General features: G+C 40.2%; 1 long non-coding RNA gene across 10 annotated transcripts in view; it reads right to left on the bottom strand.

Moving 5' to 3' along the window:
• LOC116450619 overlaps positions 1 to 13,275 on the bottom strand; it is a 143,657-nt gene extending 130,382 nt beyond the window's left edge. For 9 of the 10 annotated variants that reach the window (XR_004242860.1, XR_004242865.1, XR_004242858.1 and 6 more), the window contains exon 1: positions 13,160 to 13,275. This is a non-coding gene — a long non-coding RNA (uncharacterized LOC116450619). The remainder of the gene's footprint in view (positions 1 to 13,159) is intronic. The other variant, XR_004242868.1, reaches the window with a different exon arrangement.
• Between the last annotated feature and the right edge of the window lie 5,120 nt (positions 13,276 to 18,395).

Genomic DNA, 18,395 nt, shown 5'->3' with positions numbered 1-18,395 from the left:
GAGAGACACCCGAGTTAGAATGGTTTGAGCTACTTCTGAGAGTGAAAAAGCACAGCCACGTATGCAGAGAGCTCCAACACCTCCACTCGTTTGCAGCTGAGAGGCAGAACTAATGAACGTGTTGCTGCTGCAGCCACGCTGAGCCGGTGCCTCTGGCTGTGCTGTGAGACCATGCAGCTCTCCTGGGAGCCATGGGCTGTGCCATCCCAGTGCTCCTGGTGGGGACCAGCTGAGCCTCAGGGAAATATCATCGAAGTCTGGTCTATCCACAAGCTGTCTCCTCCAGCCCACTGATAAACCCATCAAATTAAAATGAAGAGCAGGCACTTGGTAAGAGTTCATGTTTTAGACAGCTTACTGAGAAACTGTTGGAGGTCAGAGTGACATTAATACCCCACAACCCAGGGACAGAATTGGAACTGGATGGAAACTTTCTCCAGCCCCCGCTCAGCAAAACATTTAAGTATAGACTCACCCAGAAGCATTACAGCTGGCTTATTCATACACTTCATATGGAGCACGGGAAAATACGTGCCTTTTAAAAAAAAAAAGCACTGTCTGGGATCTAAAGAGACAGATAAACCAATATGTTCATTTCTGGTTTGCTTGTGACATTCGAAAGGTTCAGGAGCTGTGAAATTCTGAGTCTGGAAACCGTTTCCCAGTGCTGTTTTGTGTGCTGATTTGATTTGTACAAGGATCAGCCTGAGACAGGTCACGGAGAGCAAATCACTTTAGTAGGCTAAACAGTAGTAATAATTTTAAGTGCTATTTTCCCCTTGAGATTAATTTTATTTTCTAATATAACCAGAGGCCAGTCAGAGAAAGAGGAGAAGAGAATGACATTTTCCTGGATCCTAAAAGAAAGCTTAATGATGGAGAGGGGGTTCAAAGATAATGGAAAACGGGGAAAGGCAACTGTAATAACACAGGAAGACTTTACATTTATGGCGGATGAAATTCACCCTTATGTACAGGGCTAGGACAAGGATCATAAAGTTTAAATGTTTACCCAGCACAGAGGTGGATTTCACCCCTGGTTACTTGTCTGTCCTCCAAGTCTGCACACACAGAGCTGAGAAAAACAGAGCCATAGCCCAGGATAAGGCTCTCAGACCAGCAGGCTAACACAACACTGTTTCTATTTTATGCACAAAGCAGAAGTGTCAAAGATGTACTAAATAACAAAGACTGCTTTAAGGATGTCAATAGACAGGTGTGCGTATAAAGAGAGAAGAGGAAAAGTGGTTTGGAATCAAATAAACCAAAAAAATCAGCAGGAATGTCTTTCCCCCTGTATGATGTTACATGGATGAACTACAAAGGTCCAGGCAGCCTTTCCCCAGTCGCTAAAAAGAAGCTTTTTCCCAAAATCCAGCAGAAACTCTGACTTCTCCAGACAAAAAGGACAGTGACTGATCCCTGGGTGTAGCAGCCCAATTGCATCCATTCTCCGTGTGCTTCACCATTCCTGCAGGATGCATTTCCACATCTTCATTCTTCATAATGTCTCACCCATGCCCATTTACAACTTCCCATATAAACACAGACACTTCCTCAAAACATTCTTTAAGACCATTGTTTGCCAGCACTGTCACAAACTGTGTTCAAGAGTTGACTAATAATTTGCAGAAAAATCTTACAGCAACTGTAGATTGTGTGGTCCTAAAGTTACAAGCAAACAAATAATTTCATATGAAGAAATCATGTATTTCCTGTAGTTAGGCGTTCTCTAACTTTAAATCAGCTTCCAACAGATGTAATGAAAAACTCTTAGTAGCTTCTGTGGGGTGTGGACTGTGTTCTATGGCCTTTTAGAAAAACAGCCATGTTAAGTTCATCAAAAGCCTCTGCAAATCGATGCTGATTTGGGTAAAATGCTGAATGAGAAGAGTAAGGATCAGGATAATTTTGTAAAAGGCAATATTACTTTCTAAAAGACACTATTGTATTTCTACCTTTCTTTCACTTTTCTTTAGATATTGAAGATGAAAACAGCAGAATAAAAAGTGTAAAATGTTGTGAATTAAATTCAAGCCTTTTTTATTTAAAGGAAAAGAGCCAAAACAGGAACATGTATCACAAACTCAGACTTCCAGTTTAGGAGGAGGTAGCTTTGGCTTTTATTTCTAAACTTTAAAACAAAACAAAAGAACAAAAAAACCCAAACATATTTATATAATCTTGAAACTGAAAATCTAAACCCAGCCTAAGTAATGGAACTAAAGCTCATCTGCATGTTCAGCTCCTGAGTTGCCTCCTCTGAAACTCCCTCTGGATTGTCCGTAAGGCAGCACAGCCATGGAGGATTAAACGTTAATCAAACACCAACTACAGTTTTAATCTTGCAGGCACTTACATACATAAAAAACTTCCTACATGCAAGTAGCCCTTTTGAGTTCAAAGCATTTGCTTTACCTATATGAAGTTATTTACATGCACAAGTGTTTGCAGGTTCAAGGCCTATAACCTGAAAAGCACAATAATGTTTTCAATAGTCCCTCTTGAGCTACTCCATGGCAGTTTACTCTGGGAAGGGAAGGAGTTTCTGAGTATCTATCGTCCTAACTAGTGTTCTTCATCCAGGCTCTCTCTGATTCTTCACAACTCACCAGATTTAAAAATATGGTATTTTGTACAACTGTTTTACTGGAGATGCAAAGCATATGGTAAATTTTGAGTAAACTGTGTGCCCTTCCCTAGAGAAAATAAATTTAAAAATAAACCTGCTATAGAGTCTATAAAAAGGCATCACATTTACAACACACAACTAAGTCACTGCTGCACAATACAAAAAAATTAAGACAGCTTGAACGAATACAACTTTCCTAAGCAAACTAGGGGAAGTACAGGGAATTGGTGCAAAAGAAATCTAAAAATCAAAGTGACATTGTTGGCACTAAATTTTCCCTCCATTAAAGTATCTTATTGTCATGTTTATCCTCCAAACTGTCCTCCCTGCATCCAAAATGGACCAGTCTGCCTCACTTAGGAGTTGATTCAGCAGCAGGATCTACAGGGATGCACATCTGCCATGTTGTGAAGCCCAGTTCTTTTCCCATACAAAATGCTCTATAGATGGCAATTTTTTTCCTCCGGTACTAAATATAATGAGTCCTGCAGTGGAACTTGGCAGCTCCTTAGCATTGTACAGCAATTACCAGGAAGAAGGGAAGAACACCATAATTTCCAAATGAAAGAATGGGGAATTAGATGAGCATAATGTAGTTCTCCACTGGAATAAGGATGGGATGCTGGAATTCTATGGCATATTTTTACACATACAAATGGACTCTTCTGATTTCGGAGATGCTCAGAGCAGCATAAATAGTCTTTTGTCAACTAAAAATCAGCCCGTCCCTGAAGTCAAGGGAGTTTCCACTACCTGAAGAAAAGACTTTGTATTTCTTGTCATAAATATCTTGCTTGGAATTGGAGAGCACGTTGTAAAGAGGGAAATAGAACAGAGCTGATAAATAAAGCAAAATATACTGCGCCAGCCATTTAGATTGCCCCCAAAGCAACTCCTTTCTCCTTTTCTCCTGAGCTTGAGCCTACATGAGAAAAGAGTGACCCCTCATTAATACCCTCCTTACAGACTGCTTATTGTTTTTACTTGTTTTATTTCCTTGCACTTGGAAATAGAAGCAATAAATTTCCAGGGAAATGAAACTCACTTATCAGATTTTCCAAGCCTCAAGTTTCATATTAGGAAAGGGAAGGAAAAAAAAAAATCATTCTAAAGGGACTTGGTACAGCTGTAAACCAATATGTGGAAGCTGTATCAGAGAATAAACCCTCCTGGTAGACTCCCTGTTATAAGCCTCAAGTTTCAGTCAGAAATTTTCTTGAAAGGGCCAACAAATTTACAGGGCAAGTATTTAGTGATTCACAATCCAGGCCCCTCAAATCAAATCAATGTAACTGACATTTAATAAGATCAAATATGGTCATGTCTGAAACAAAACGTGGATGGGCAGTGATTGTCTTTCACAAACCATCTTTACCAGATTTTTTTTTTATTTTTCCTTCCAACAAAGTTGTTTTTTTTTTTTAATCTAACACCCTGATGGGAAAAACAGGAATAAGAAATTTCCCAATTGAAAAAGTTCTGTTCACTCCTCAAAAATGTTTCAACTTTTTTTCATGTTTTCTAATAGACAGGTATTTTCCCTAATGCAAGTTCACTAATCACTGCCCAGTTCTCTTTCTCAGTGCCCTTCCAACTGACCTTGCTGAGAATTCACCTCGCACAGAGACCAGGACAGGGTCAGGCTGACAGAGAAAATCTTGGACCAGGCTCTACCACCAATTATCACATTATAAATCAAGATTAGTACCACAAAATTTAGTGCAATGGGTCTAGAATTAAATCTCTCCAGCAAGAACTTAGTTCACACAGAGAAATCCTTCCATGGGGGTAAATATCAATGCTGGGGAAGGGGGTGCAGGGCAAGGCTGTTTCAAACCACTGGCCAAAGTGAAAGGAATTTAGAAGCTTTTAAAACTCATTTTAAAAGGCCGTGTCTGGCATAAAAAATTCCTATTGCTCGTGTTTATGCACAATTCTACACAGTGATAGAGAACCAGAGAACGAAAGAGTTGTCAAATCCCTGAGCACACGGGAGCACAGGAGCACGGGGAGCAGGCAGGGATGCAGGCAGGGATGCAGGCAGGGATGCAGGCAGGGTCACCTCTGCCAGCAGCTTTGCCTGCAGCACTTTATTCCCCGACACCCGGGACTGACCGGGCTTCTGCCTCCGAGCAGCTCTTCCAGACTGTCAGGCAAGCCTTAAATACTACATCAAAGTTGCTGTTAGATTCCACCGAGGAGACACTTCAATGTGTCCCAATCAGGCCTTAATCTTTAAGTGCTGTTTTTTCTCTCTCTCTTAAGGATCATGCTGGTTTTTCCCTCTCCCCAAGAGCTCTAGCTGAGCCAAAGCAAGCATCGCTCAGCCATCAAAACAAGCCAGAGCAAAATAATCCCTTTTTTTTTTTCCTGATGACTACCACGAGGAGGCACTGCAGCCTGCTTTATGGAAGGAATTTTTTAATTATTAAAAAAAAAAAAAAAAAAAAAAAAAAAGAGGCAGGAAAGAAAAGAGAAGAGGAGAGGGAGGAAAAAAAAAAAAAGGAACTAGCCACCCTGGTGAAGTGTCTATTCGACACCAGCACAGCTCTGGTGTCATTCCCTATTTAATGGCTGTCAGTGAGGGGGAAAGACAACGTGGTGGGTAATTAAAACCAAATTGCAGGCAGGAGATGACTGCAGAAGGATGATATTGTCATTAATACTGATTTAACATGCACCTGGGTAAGGTGAGAGAGTGCAGCTAGGGAAATCGCAAAGGCACCAGGGCTGCCTAATTTAAAGATGTAGGGTTTCCAGCCGAAGCATGTTTAAAACCCGAATAAAACCATCATATTATGACAGCGGATATAAAACTGAAACAAATGTGCTACACATGTCTGTTAAAAAGGAAAAACTCTCCAACCCTGTGTTCACAGCAAAGCAAGCACTGCGTCCTCTCTGAAGTTCAAAAGTATTTTTTTTAAAGAAGGGTTTTTGTTGGGTTCTCTCATATCTTGGTTTCCAATGTGTCCGGTGCTTCCTCTGCTTTTACAAAGCTGACTGACAAGAAGGGATCTTTGTTAGATGGAGGGGGAAAAAAGAAACCCACTGAAAAATCCAGTCTGTCTCACAGAAAAAAATTCTGCTCCATTAATATTTCAGGGAGTAAAGATCCCCCACCTCACATTTAGTGCAGGACTGTGGTACAATTCATTTGTGAAGAAAGGAAACTGTGGACTAGCTACTGAGACAGGAGATAAAACAAGGAAAGTTTGTAAATGATAGCATGTTTCAGACTCCAGAGTTTTGTGTCATTCCAGTCCTGACCGGCTTCGTTCCCAAGGCTCAATCCCAGATCCAGTAGGGCTGGGTAAATCTTGTTGTCTGCCCAGCATATTGCTAAATGCAATGTACAGCAGCAGCTCTTAATTATAAATTCAGCTACTGGACTTTTCCTTAGTGAAACAACGCAGTTCAAATCTTTAAAAAAAATTTTATGACACCTAAAGGTGAAAAAATGTATTTTACAAAACCTATACTCCTCCCCCCCTCTTTTTAATTTTTTTTCTTTCTGAGAATTCACTCTCTGGACATCACATCAAGTTAAAATAACTGAAAGGGGGGGTTGCAGCCTTCACAGGAAACATATTCTTATACAGGAAAATGTTCAAACTACAGCTGAAATTGGGGTATGAACTGATAAATCTCCTTTTAGTTTAATTGTAAATGAAATGTGTTTATGGAAATGACCACCTTTCTATCTTACTCTTGAAAGCTGAGTCATTAAAGAAATCATGAAGATATACACACGTTCCAGAGAGAAAACATATTCAAAGGCAAGACATCAAATGAAAAAAAAAAAAAAAATTAAAGGCAAAATAAAAATAAAGGCAAAGATAAAAGAGCTCAGGTAGAAAAAAATAAGGGTGATGGGTCCTGACCCAAAGGCTGTTGAAATTCACAGCGAAGTTCTAAAAATTCAGTAGACTTGATCAAACTCCTAACAGACATTATTATGACAGGATTTCACTGTTTCATTTTCCCTTTTGCAAGAATCTGAAAGGTACAATTAGACTTTTAATTAAACCGCAGAAATGTTTGTCACCTTCTGACGATTTGCACGATTTTTTTACAATTCACAATTACCTGTGAATTAAATACTCCTCTTCCCCTCTCCACTCCCAGCGCTGCAAACAGGGACCAGCAAGCTGTCCCTCTGCTTGGGGGCTGCTGCTTTTGGGGGCACGAGCGGGTTTGCAGAGTTGGCTGGCGGGAGAGAGTTCGGAAAATGCTCATTTCCCGAGGGTGCTGCAAAAGGACTTCAGCTCCGGGTCAGATCATACGCAGACACCTTGAAAGGTAGGTGTCAAGTATGCGGGATTCGCAAAAGCACCCATGAAAGGAGGGCGAGGGGCGGCACACGCGGAGCCGAGGGACCGAGCCGCCTGCCCGCGGTGCCCGGCTGTGCCAGCGCCCGGCCACGACACGGCCCCGGTGCCACCGGCCCCGCTCCCTGCTGCAGAACCGGGATAATTCACCACCTTGCTGGGGGGCAGCAAAGATAAAGGCATCGCTCTCTGGAAAAGCACTCCGATTTCGTGACAAGACAGGCAGCGAAGGACCCAGGCAGGCAGGTGCTGTTTCTCCCCGGGCTGGACGCAGAACAGACAAGCTGCTAGAAACGACTGGCAGAAAAACACGAGATCTGCCGAAGTCAGTATGAGTTTCACTGACTTGTACCGAATAGACTTGGAAAACAGCTTCAGTATCAACAGTTTCTAAATTAAAACCTGTTTAGGTGATCATCAGATCATGCACTTGCTTGCCTGTTTCACCCGAATTATCTTTTTCCCCATATCCTAAAAACTGCAACTCCAGTGACACTCACAAACAACATATGTTGGTCTGATGAACATAACATCAGCTTTTTTTTTTCCCTGTGTGTCTGTGTATGAATATTTTATGGCTCAGTATTTTCCAGATCCAAGATCAGAATTCAGCTATCAATTTTCTGGACCATGACACTCCATTTTCTTAATTGATAGTAATTTAAAAATCAAGTGACTTATTTGCAGTCTACTTTCTTGTTTAAGAAAAAAAGGAAGCAGACATCTTTATAATAGCTGCCTAGAGAAATGTCATGACAAATTGCAGCATAGATCAGAAATACTACTTAGCAAAGAGCTTAATACAAGCAGCTTAATACATAAATACGAAAAACTACGAGCAGGATAAAAAAAATAGAATCCTAATCTCTTTTGCTCAACTTTGAAATCTCTAAGGCCCACATCCTAAAAAACCTCAGTGCTTTATTTTACGATCACAAGGAGCCCTCCTCAAGTTAGTAACTTTATTAAAGTACATGCATGAACATCCACTGTGATAAGACCTAAGTCCATATTCTAGTTGGGAATATTGGTTGCATTTTTCCCTTTCTGTTCCTTCTTTTCTCTCACTTATAAAATACATATTCTGTTATGATTTCATCTGTCTAAATAGAGGGATTCAGATAAACTACTTCCACTACTGCATCAAAGCATGATCTAAACATTTGGATATGAACCAATTAAATTCTCCTTTTCACTTTGAAAAACTTGCCAGAGGAATAGCTTTCTTTCCATATTAGTTGTTTGAGAGTTAGGGGGATTTTCTCCTTATTCAGGTCCCTATAATAAAACCTATCCAAGGACAGTTAATTTGGAAATTTTTAGGGTTTTTTTAATATAAATAAAACAGATTATGTTGTAATTTCTTTTATGACACAAGGTTAAAGCATAAGAGCGTCTAATATTTTTTATGTTTGGTTCACTCTAAATTCAGAGAAAAAATCCAGAGAAAAAAGTCGCTTTCCAAATTCTGTCATCTCTGCGCTTACAAACAAAGGGAGTTATATGCAATAAGCTCTGTGCTAACAAGGCTTCAGGTACCAAAAAAGAAAGTTGTGTGATCCTCAAGTATCCCCAGATAAGGAAGTGATCAGTCTTCAAAGCAACTGATAATTCACGGACAGAAAACAACAATGCTCAACCCAATAAAAGCAGCTCTTCTGCAGCGAGTTGGAAATCTGACCCCATTCCCAATAGCTGACTGCAATAAAGCACAGAAAATCATGAAGCAGCTACCTGACACTTAATACTGGGTTATTATTAGAAAACTATTTTCTTGCGGAAAAAAGAAAAAAAAAAAAAGTAATTTTCTTGTACTGCTACAAGGAAAAGGCAAATAACATCTCTTTCACCTTTTAAAAATACTAATGCCTCTATATTGAGTTTATTTGCAGTTGAAGTAAGAAATACATGGGACAAAGCTTCCCTAGGTGCAAAGTGATAGTGCTCTGTGGGCTTCAGTGTAGCTATTTTCATTTATTCTAGGTCTGGACCTGGCAGAGGAGTTTTTCATTTTTTTTTTTCCCCCCCTCGGAAAGGTAACAGCTGCCAGCAGCAAACCCAGAAACACGCAGTTTCTGTTATATTTTGCTTTCAGATGAAATGGAATGTCTTCGGGGAGCCCAGAGGCATGCTAATGAGACAGGTTCAATGGAGATGGACACACTGAGGCAGCACCTTGGCCCCTGCTCTGGCTGCCCTGCGTGCGGAGCACGGCTCAGCGGCTGGAGAGGTGCCCTAAGGGGGGCATGGGAGGATTTCCATTGCACAGGGATTCTTGCTTATGAACTTTCATTAACACAGGGTTAATTTCTAAGGACACTGAAGAGTCAAAATGTCTTGCAATTGTTCCAGGACTGCTACACAGAGCCATTTTTTATACAAAAAAAAAAAAAAAAAAAAAAAAAAATTATTTGGATTCATGCAAATGTATTTTGTTTGCAAAGGGGAATACTGAATGTTGGACTTGTTTTAACTCAGCAAATACTGTAATATTAATGTATTCACTGAGTGGATTAGGAAATTTATCTTGTAATTTGTTGCTGCTACTAGTTGTCATTTTTGATTCCTGGAAAAATGAAATAAGATTTAACTTCAAAAAGTTCTTCTTTATTATCTAATTAAATAAAGGTGGCAGATTAATTGACTAATTGGTGCTCATGTATAGATGGAGACATATGGAAAGGATTTAAGATTAGACATATGGAAAGGATTTCTAAGATCTGTAAGACTGTGAGCAGCATTTTATCAGATGTTTTGTATACAACACGTGACCTGCACAAAATGCTGCATTCAGCATATACGCCAGATTCATAAATGGGTACATCTGAAATTCAGCCTCGTGGACATATTCACAATCAGCAAAGATGCAGACTAGTAATTCCATTTTGGACACAAACCCGGCAACAAGGAGGAATCTTAAATACATACTAAAATGCCATAATAAATAGTGATTTTTAATTTTTTTTTTTCTTTTTTAGGGCCAGACCCTACCATTCATACTCACACTGAGTTATACACAAACACTTGAAAAATACCCATTCAAGCGGGTGGCAGCACGAAAGTGCCAGACTCTGAGTAAGATCTCAGCTGGCTGAGTTTAACGTGCACACAGAGGGACAAGGAGGGAAGGTATGGGGATTTAAGCCACTCCATTTCAGTATTAATTCACAGGGAGGTGGTCTAGACAGCGGAACTCAACGCCACAATGTACACACAGAGCCAACAGATACAACCACGCTCGCAGCAAAAAAAGAAAAAGACTGAGTCAGAGAAGCCTTGCAAGAGAAAAACAGTTACATTTTGTTAGGTTAATGGGTTGCAATATCCCTGCCACATCTGCAATGGTTTTAGAGGATTTATACCTGTAGTGAAGCAAATGATGACCGCATTGCATTATCGTCTTTCAAATAAATACAATATATTCTTGAAATACTGCTTTGGTCAAATGCCTGGGATTCTTGTTCAACTCCAGCAAAGATTTTGACTACAACTCAGAATTGCAATGCCTCTTTGGGAATTATAATAGAGCAACTTGCTACAAGTAAAAAGGTGGATGCTTTTACTCCCAAAAGAAAGAAAAGGTCTATGTCATTGCTACCCTGAAAATGACATTTGAACTTGGGATTTGTGTAAATGTAGTAATGAAATCTTGAAACACTGTAAGAATATATCAGCTAGAGAACCCTTCACAAGGGGCCAAATCAGTAAAGATGGCACTCTGTGTAAAGTTATCACCTAGAAAAGGCAGTTTTTTTACTCCAATAGAGGTAGAAAAAGCCAGCAGTCACCCTACAGCTCATGGAGGTGCCAATGTTGGAAGAGACAGGCTCTCTGACTACACTGAGAAGAAACCCTATTAATATTTTTTAAAATTCCTTACATGAAATAGGAATTGCCTCCATTCATGATCTTGGAGCAGTCACAGCTCTGGAATTAGTATAATTTCCTACAGCCTTATCCCAATACCCCTGAGGAGTTTAGCATGCCATGATACCAAAGCAACTCAATTTTCAGCTCCTGGTGCAAATGGCCCATAAATAAGGAACGATTTGAAGACACTGGTTCAGTTTACCCTCTGGAACGTGGGTACCCCATTATTCTGACAGCACCATTCCATGTTTACTTATCCCAGCTGGGATAGTAACTCTTAGTCAAAATATGCCCAGGTACCCACAATGCCCACAAATAATGAATAAGAAATTTGAAGATACTGATACTTTCCCTCAATTTATTTTTCTGGAAGTAGCAAAATATCCCAGTTTGTCAAAGTTAAAAGCCTTAACACTTCCTAATCCTAACCATAACCTTAACCCAGCCCCAGCCCCTGGGAACCTAGGCCTGGGAACCCAGCGCTGCCTGCAAATCAAAATTCCTTCAAAGCTCCTGATACTTTGCTCTTGTTTTATCTCCAGGAATTTGCTAAGTCCCACACTGGCTGCTGTCTCCCTGTTTTTTCTACTGCACGGCCTCACTCCAGCTGAAAGCAGACAACACCACCAGGTTTCCCTCCCAGAAACTGGGACATTCCCCAGCGTGTGACACTAAGCACTTCTGACCCCAACCCTAACTCTAACCTAACTAAGCTTGGGAACTGAAGAGAGACTCACAGATTAGTCACGCTTTTTGTTCACCTGTCTGAAAGTTGCAAAAGACCACTGCCCCTCCTGCACTACAGACCCCAAAACTGGACCTTATTCCTAACCTTAGGTAGGCATGGGAAACATCTGCCAGCCTCCAGCACAGAATGGGAGAGCAGACAGAAGAAAAAACAGGGGTTCAATCCAGCATGTCCAGAGCAGGGCTGATTATGGCAAACCTTTTATTAAAAGCATCTCAGATTGTATATTAAATAATTTAGTAGTGCTTACTTTAGGAAATCTAAGAAAACATGTATAAACTAGTCTCATAAAAACCTAATTTTATGTAGTGAACAGTGTGTGCCAATTTCCTTATGGTTAGTAAGAGTATAAAGCATCTCAATACACTGTGAGGGACTGAAACAGGCAAGCTACATACAAAAGTACACTAATAATACTGTTAATAATATCTGCTTACTACTTATATAATAACTAATGGAGGAAAGGGGAAATATGCGTTGGGAAATCCTCTTATTTTTGAAAGGTTATAACCCAGCCTTCATGTTCACTTTCACGGTAAGCCCAAATTTCCTTCTCAATCCTACACTTAAAACAAGAGAGAAGTAAAAGATTGAATCAAGACTGTGAGTTCAGAGAAATACTGTATACATTAAAATAAGAATTAATAATGCCTCAGAGGATCTTAAAAACTGTTGACAGACCCATGTGTCCCCCTATCCAGATTTGTCCGTGTGTGTTGTTTCCAAATGTGAGATTTAACTAAGTGTGTCAGGTACCAACTCATATTTTTCTTATTTTCTGTCACGTGCATCAGCTGGTCCTTTCCTCTAACAAAGGAAGCACAAATTGTCGTGGAGGTGACTCACTAGAAATACGTCTTAAAGATGAGTTTGGTGAAAAAAAAAATAGAAAAACATTGGAAAAACAAAACTGTCCCTGCTATAGTCATGTTCTCTGATGTTGCAGAACTCGGTGTTTTCCTGCAATCCCACCCAGGTTGCCCATTCCCAATTTACAGGGCCCGCACGCCTCCCCATGCAGCAGCTGCGGCAACTGAAAGTAATTATCACTCCAGACACAATAAGGTGTTAAAGGTAGTGGCAAGCATTTTGTGCAAAAAGAAAAAAAATTAGGAAAAGGGAACCTGATGAAAGGAGATTAGTGTCTGTTAGTCTTTTGGAGAGGAACAGGGGAAAGCAAAGAGGGGGAGCGAAATAATAAATAACCCCAATCCTTAGGGAATACTTGCATATGTGGCAGACAATGAAATAAAAGTTTTCTTTGAAGAGTGAGTTCCTTTTCGGATGAAGTAAGCGGCACCAAAACGAAATCACAGAGTTATGTTACAGCTGATGTATAACTGATCAAAAGAGCAACAGGATGGAGTTAAGAGGCTGAGAAAAAGAGAATTAAACCAAAACATACTTCTTTGGAAAACAACCTACAGGACCCAGGGAATGGGAATAGCCACTGCCGGGCAGCTCGAAGAGGCTCTATCTAAGGAGCAGCCTGGCAGCCTGTTCAATACCTGTCCTGAGCTTCTTTGGGGGGTGGGAGGGAAAGGGAAGAGACAGCACACGCGGGAGGGAAGATCTTACTGGAGAAGTTGTCAGAGGCAAGGCAGGGAGGGCACGGAAGAATACGAGTTCGCTCCCAGGAACGGCAGAGAGGTCGGATCTGTTCTGGCTCTCTGTCTCTTTCCAGGGGATCTAATTTGCAGTGAAGCCCCTGGGACTCCTGTCTCCGGCACTGGTAGGAATGAGATCACAGCCTGAGTATTTGTTCTACATTTTCCAAGAAAGTAGAATTTAGTGCAGCAAAGGACTCCCATAAGGATCTCTGTGAATGACTCAGGTACACACACACCGAGAAATGTGCGGGAGCTGTAGAGGGAAGGGATTTTTTTTAGCTTTGTTACATTTCTGCAAGGGGTACAGGTTTATTTATTTATATAGGTAATAGCTGCTCATTCTGATCCTACTTTCACCAGTTTTTTCTCTGAAGTAATTCCACTGATGATTTAATGCCTGCTGAATTGATGGTGGGGGTATTCCCAGCCTTTCCAGGCATGGTCGGCTCTGCTACGGGGCAGTGTCCAGCAGCTATAGATGAAATCAGTGATAACCCCTTCGGCTAGCACAAAAACCTGGAATACAGGCTGTAATCAAGAATATCCAGTCTTTTCAGTGAGTAAACCCACACTTTAGCTGTCTACCTCCTAATTTCTGTGGTAAGTTCTGGATGCTGATCAGTCTCCTCTTTATTTAGTGAAGCACAATTAGAATCTGACACAGAGCAATGTGAAATATTTTCAAAGAAATTGCACCCAACTCGTCTTCTTTGATAGAAGCTTCCAATTCAACAGAGCTCAAAGCTAAAAAATAGAGAAATTGCAGTCTATGGAGCATTCAAAGCAAGGACCGGTTTGTACAGCTGTAAACTAATGTACATGTTTTCACAGAGATTTTCTGCATTTGAATAGCTCTGACTTCAAGCTACACAAACCTTTCCACTTGTCTTTTGTACTGGAGATTTTTGAATGCTGTAAAATCCCCAGCTTTGGAAATGTGACCAGTTACAAATTTAAGTGAAGAGTCATGATTTGGTTTGGTTTTTGTTCGCAAATCCCTGCAAACCAAATGACACCCTTATTGGCAGAGCAAAATAACCCCTCCAGTGCCCCTTGCAAAACATCTTCCAGCCTCATGGAGCCAGAAATTAGCTCAGATGTTCCAGAGTAAAAAGAAAAAAAACCACCCAGGGCCAACTGGAAAGCATCATCACATACAGCAGAGCAGGCCTGCAGCATCGACTCTGATGTGTCCTTGACACATCTTCTCTCTAGGTGGTAGAAGAAAGGTGCTATCAACAGGTGACTAAGGAAGGGAGAGGCAACATATGTGCATAAATATATATATACCACACATGGAAGTCTAGTGCTTCCTGACCCAACTTTCAGCTGCTGCCTGCCTTATTTCTAGCTACTTCCTTGATCAAAAGTAAGATGATACATCACCTTAGCAGGCACTCAGCTGCAACTGAAGCAGGACGATGCTCCTTGGACTTCTTTTGGGAGTATAGGAATCTACTGATTACACTGTTCCTTTAGAAGTTTGTTCCTTCAGTCGAAATCCCCCCTCATTTCCTCCACCCACTGTTGAATCTCTGTAGCAAGTGCCAGAAATTAATTAGTATGTATTGGGACAACAGGATGTGGCACTTGGGGACATGGTTTAGCGGTGGACATGGCGATGCTGGGTCAGTGGTTGGAATTTATGATCTCAGAGGTCTTTTCCAACCCTAAAAATTCAGTGGTTCTAAACACAAGCTAATTGTTGCTTGTGTCACTACACAGCATTATCAGTTCAGTTCATTTCCATATCACTGGTGCTAGAATTTTATGGGATAAATCAGTCAGATATGCCATATTCAATGGCTATGTGTTTTCAGTTTCTGAAGCTAGCAAAAAAATTAAGAAGAATTTTTAAAAAGATAAAAAACAATCAGGACATTAGTCAATCTGCAGAAGAAAATTTAAGAAAAAATAAAATTGTTTATAGCTTTTATTCATTGTGAGAGGGAGCTACTTTATATGGGCTAAAGTAAATAAAAATACTGGGTGGTGTAAAAGGTCTAGTAAGGACATGTCTAGAGGAGGTTGGGGCTACTGATTTTGTTTAAGGGAGTATCTCCTTCAAATGCTTGTACTTGCAGGCAACTCATGGTGAAGTGATCAAAGTTACCTTTATATGCACACATTGACACAACTGGCCTCAAAGTCACCTGAAGTGTGTGAAAACATTAATTGACACAAAGGTGAGTACTAAAAAAGGAGCTGTTGTGGACTCAAAACTGTGTAGCAGCACTTGAAAGCTATAAAAGTGTAACACAACACACGCATTAAACGATTCCACGTTGTTAACACAAGCCATTACACTGATGCCCTGCAATGTTTCCTTTGCCACTTCTCTCATATTAAGAGAATGTTTTTCTAGACCTTCATCATTCCCTGAAGCAAAAACTGCTGTCTGGAAAGAACAAGACCCAAAGGATTGTATGGCATTATTTGTTCATCCACAGGCAAGAAAGGCACAAACACCATTCAGTTCCTCCTGACTAAGACAGACAGCATACTACAAAATCTTCAGAGTGATTCCTTCCCCAGCACTTTTGCTGATTGGGGAACAGATTTTCAGAATTATACAGGGAGGAATCCAAAATTCTGTTGATCAACAGCCAGCAATTCAGATATTAAGTTGTTTGTGATCCATCACTTCAGTCTTTTTCTGAAATTGCCTCATGGGGAAACACTACAAAATAAAATTTCAATACTCCCATAAGCTCCAAATAAAGCTTTTCCTTTTGATTGCCTCTATCTCATCTGCCTGCTTAGATTTGTGTGTCTAGTTAAGTGAATACAGAAGACCATACACTTGAAATGAAAACTACAGAGAGTACACTCTTGACTTGTTACCATAATTTACCTTCTAAGTGGAACCTCTTATGAGCCTTCTCAATTATATTTAAAATGACTGCACCTTTATTTCAACACAGTGTACACGCTGAACCTGGGAAGGTCGAAAATCCTGAGCTGATGTAAAATTGCAGAGCCTCATCAAAATTCACTGGGGAGTCCTGACTTACACCAGCCCACACAGGGCCCCCAGAACCCATCAAACCGCAGTGCTTCTCCCATGGGGAACCATATTAGTGTTAAGCAATAAAATGAAGTTGCTTTTGTGTCTAATGTTGATTTTTTTTCTGATATGAAACTTTAGTTTATGCTTTTTCGTGCAACAATACCTTGAATGCATGGCAGGTTTACACTGAAAAACATGCTTTAAAAATACTTGTTAAATGCTGAAGGTTTGACAGTACCTTTAAATAATACTGGGGAAAAAAATGCACAAGAACATTTTGGTAGCGGAATGAAAAATGCTGCAGTTTACAGCTCTGTATGTCACCGAGAAATTAGTATAGATTTTTTTTTCCAGGACCACTGTCAGGGCTGGCAGGCCTAAAATTAGACATACCAGGTATGCACTTCACACTGTCCCTCAGGTCTGCCTGTCAGCTCCCTGGGAACAAGATTCCTGTATATTTCAATACCCTTCCTGCTCCGCGGATCCCCAAGAACAAAGCCGACGGGCAGAGGCAGCACTTCATGACACGCATCTCTGCAAGCAGGAAACAACCCATCACCTTGGGGGTTGCTGCCGAGGGTCGCCTATTTAAAAAGCAGCATTTGGAAATAAAGAAACATTTAGATGGAATCCAGAATAGTGGGAACTGAAAGGCGGGTGACTGGGCTGTTTTAAAATATTCAGTCCTATTTTGAAGTGATAATCAGATATGAACTGAAAAAATAAATCAATGACTTCTCCAGTGATAAACTATCAATATTAACTAAAGGTCAAGAACAGTTAGATTTTGTTTGTCTTAGACATTGCTTTTCACAGTTGACATTAATTCATTTTAAACCTGCACCATTTGCCACTGCTTCTTTATTTCTTTTTTTTTTTTTTTTTTTTGGAACAAAACCTGACTGTAGGGTTTCATTTACTACATCATTTACCTTTTTCCAATTACACAAATGACTGAAGTTGACAGTGGCATGTTTTTGAGTATAAATATGATAATTTACTACTGGGAAAGAGATAACATGATCCTCTTTATTCTGCCATACTCTGCTTGCAACGCTGTGCAGAATCTTAATTGAAAGATTTTTAAATAGTAGCTAAAACATTGTTTCGGTTTTGTTGTTGTTTTGTTGGTTTTTTTTAAATAACAGCTCTTGAAGCATTTTCTTTTCTTCTACTATGTGTCCTTTTGCTCCTGCTTTTCATCCATTCTGGTATAACCGACTCTGTCTGGATCATGAGTTATCATTGGCTGCCAGTGGAATGCTACAATGCAATTTGTCTTATTGAAACATGGGCTAGCCCCACATGGCTGCAAAGAATCATTCACTTTCTAATAAATCAAACATTTGGTAAAATTCCTTCTTCTCTGACATGAAACGGTGGGACAGACAATGCCGCCTGCGAGCTGAGAGGAGATGGTGATAAAAACGCCTTTTTTGTTCAGCGCTACTGAATTATTTTGTGATTAGTGAATCTACTAATTTTGCAACTACCAAATCCAGGCTCGTATCCTTGGCTGGTATTTTTTTTCCTTTCAAATTCAATCACTGTACTATTTGTCTACTGTAAATAGAATGTTTCTACACTTTACATAATTATCAACATTGTTTTTCCATTTAACAGAGAGAAAATCCGTGCCCTTTCGTAATCACTGCAAATTTTGCCATGAAAACATGGAATTCTAAAGCCATGCTATTATGTCTCTGACAATCTTGGAAAAATATTTATCTGATAGAAGGCTCAAAATTATGGAATATGAAAGGCGCAAAGAAGAAATAAATTAATTTTTTTTTGTAGTGTCACTAAAACTTTGGAAGTTACCATGAGTGTCACTTCTCTGCAGCTGTAGCTTTTCTGCCAAATCTTTGGAAGTCAGGTTATCTGGAGGGGACATCTGGGATTTGCAACAGTAATTACAATATATTTTGAACTGCGGAAGTGACATTATGGCTATCATCTCCTCAGGAAGAGGGATAAGCCAGGATGAATCCTGAGAGTCCATCAATCCCCACCAACTGCATCTGAGCAGCTCACAGCTGAGTGTTAGACTTGTGCATTAAGTTCCTCACATGAGATCTTTTAGGATGGCTTTATTACTTCTCACATTTTATGCTGGTGTTAGGGTCTCTTAATGCTGATAATTCTATCTGCTAAGATGCCAAACATCCCCTGTCAGGAATGTCGTTCCTAA

The sequence above is a fragment of the Corvus moneduloides genome, chromosome 13 (genome assembly GCF_009650955.1).
Source record: "Corvus moneduloides isolate bCorMon1 chromosome 13, bCorMon1.pri, whole genome shotgun sequence".
Classification (NCBI taxonomy): Eukaryota; Metazoa; Chordata; class Aves; order Passeriformes; family Corvidae; genus Corvus; species Corvus moneduloides.
The sequence above is the reverse complement of the archived record's forward strand: the minus strand, read 5'-3'. Positions and strand labels throughout refer to the sequence as shown.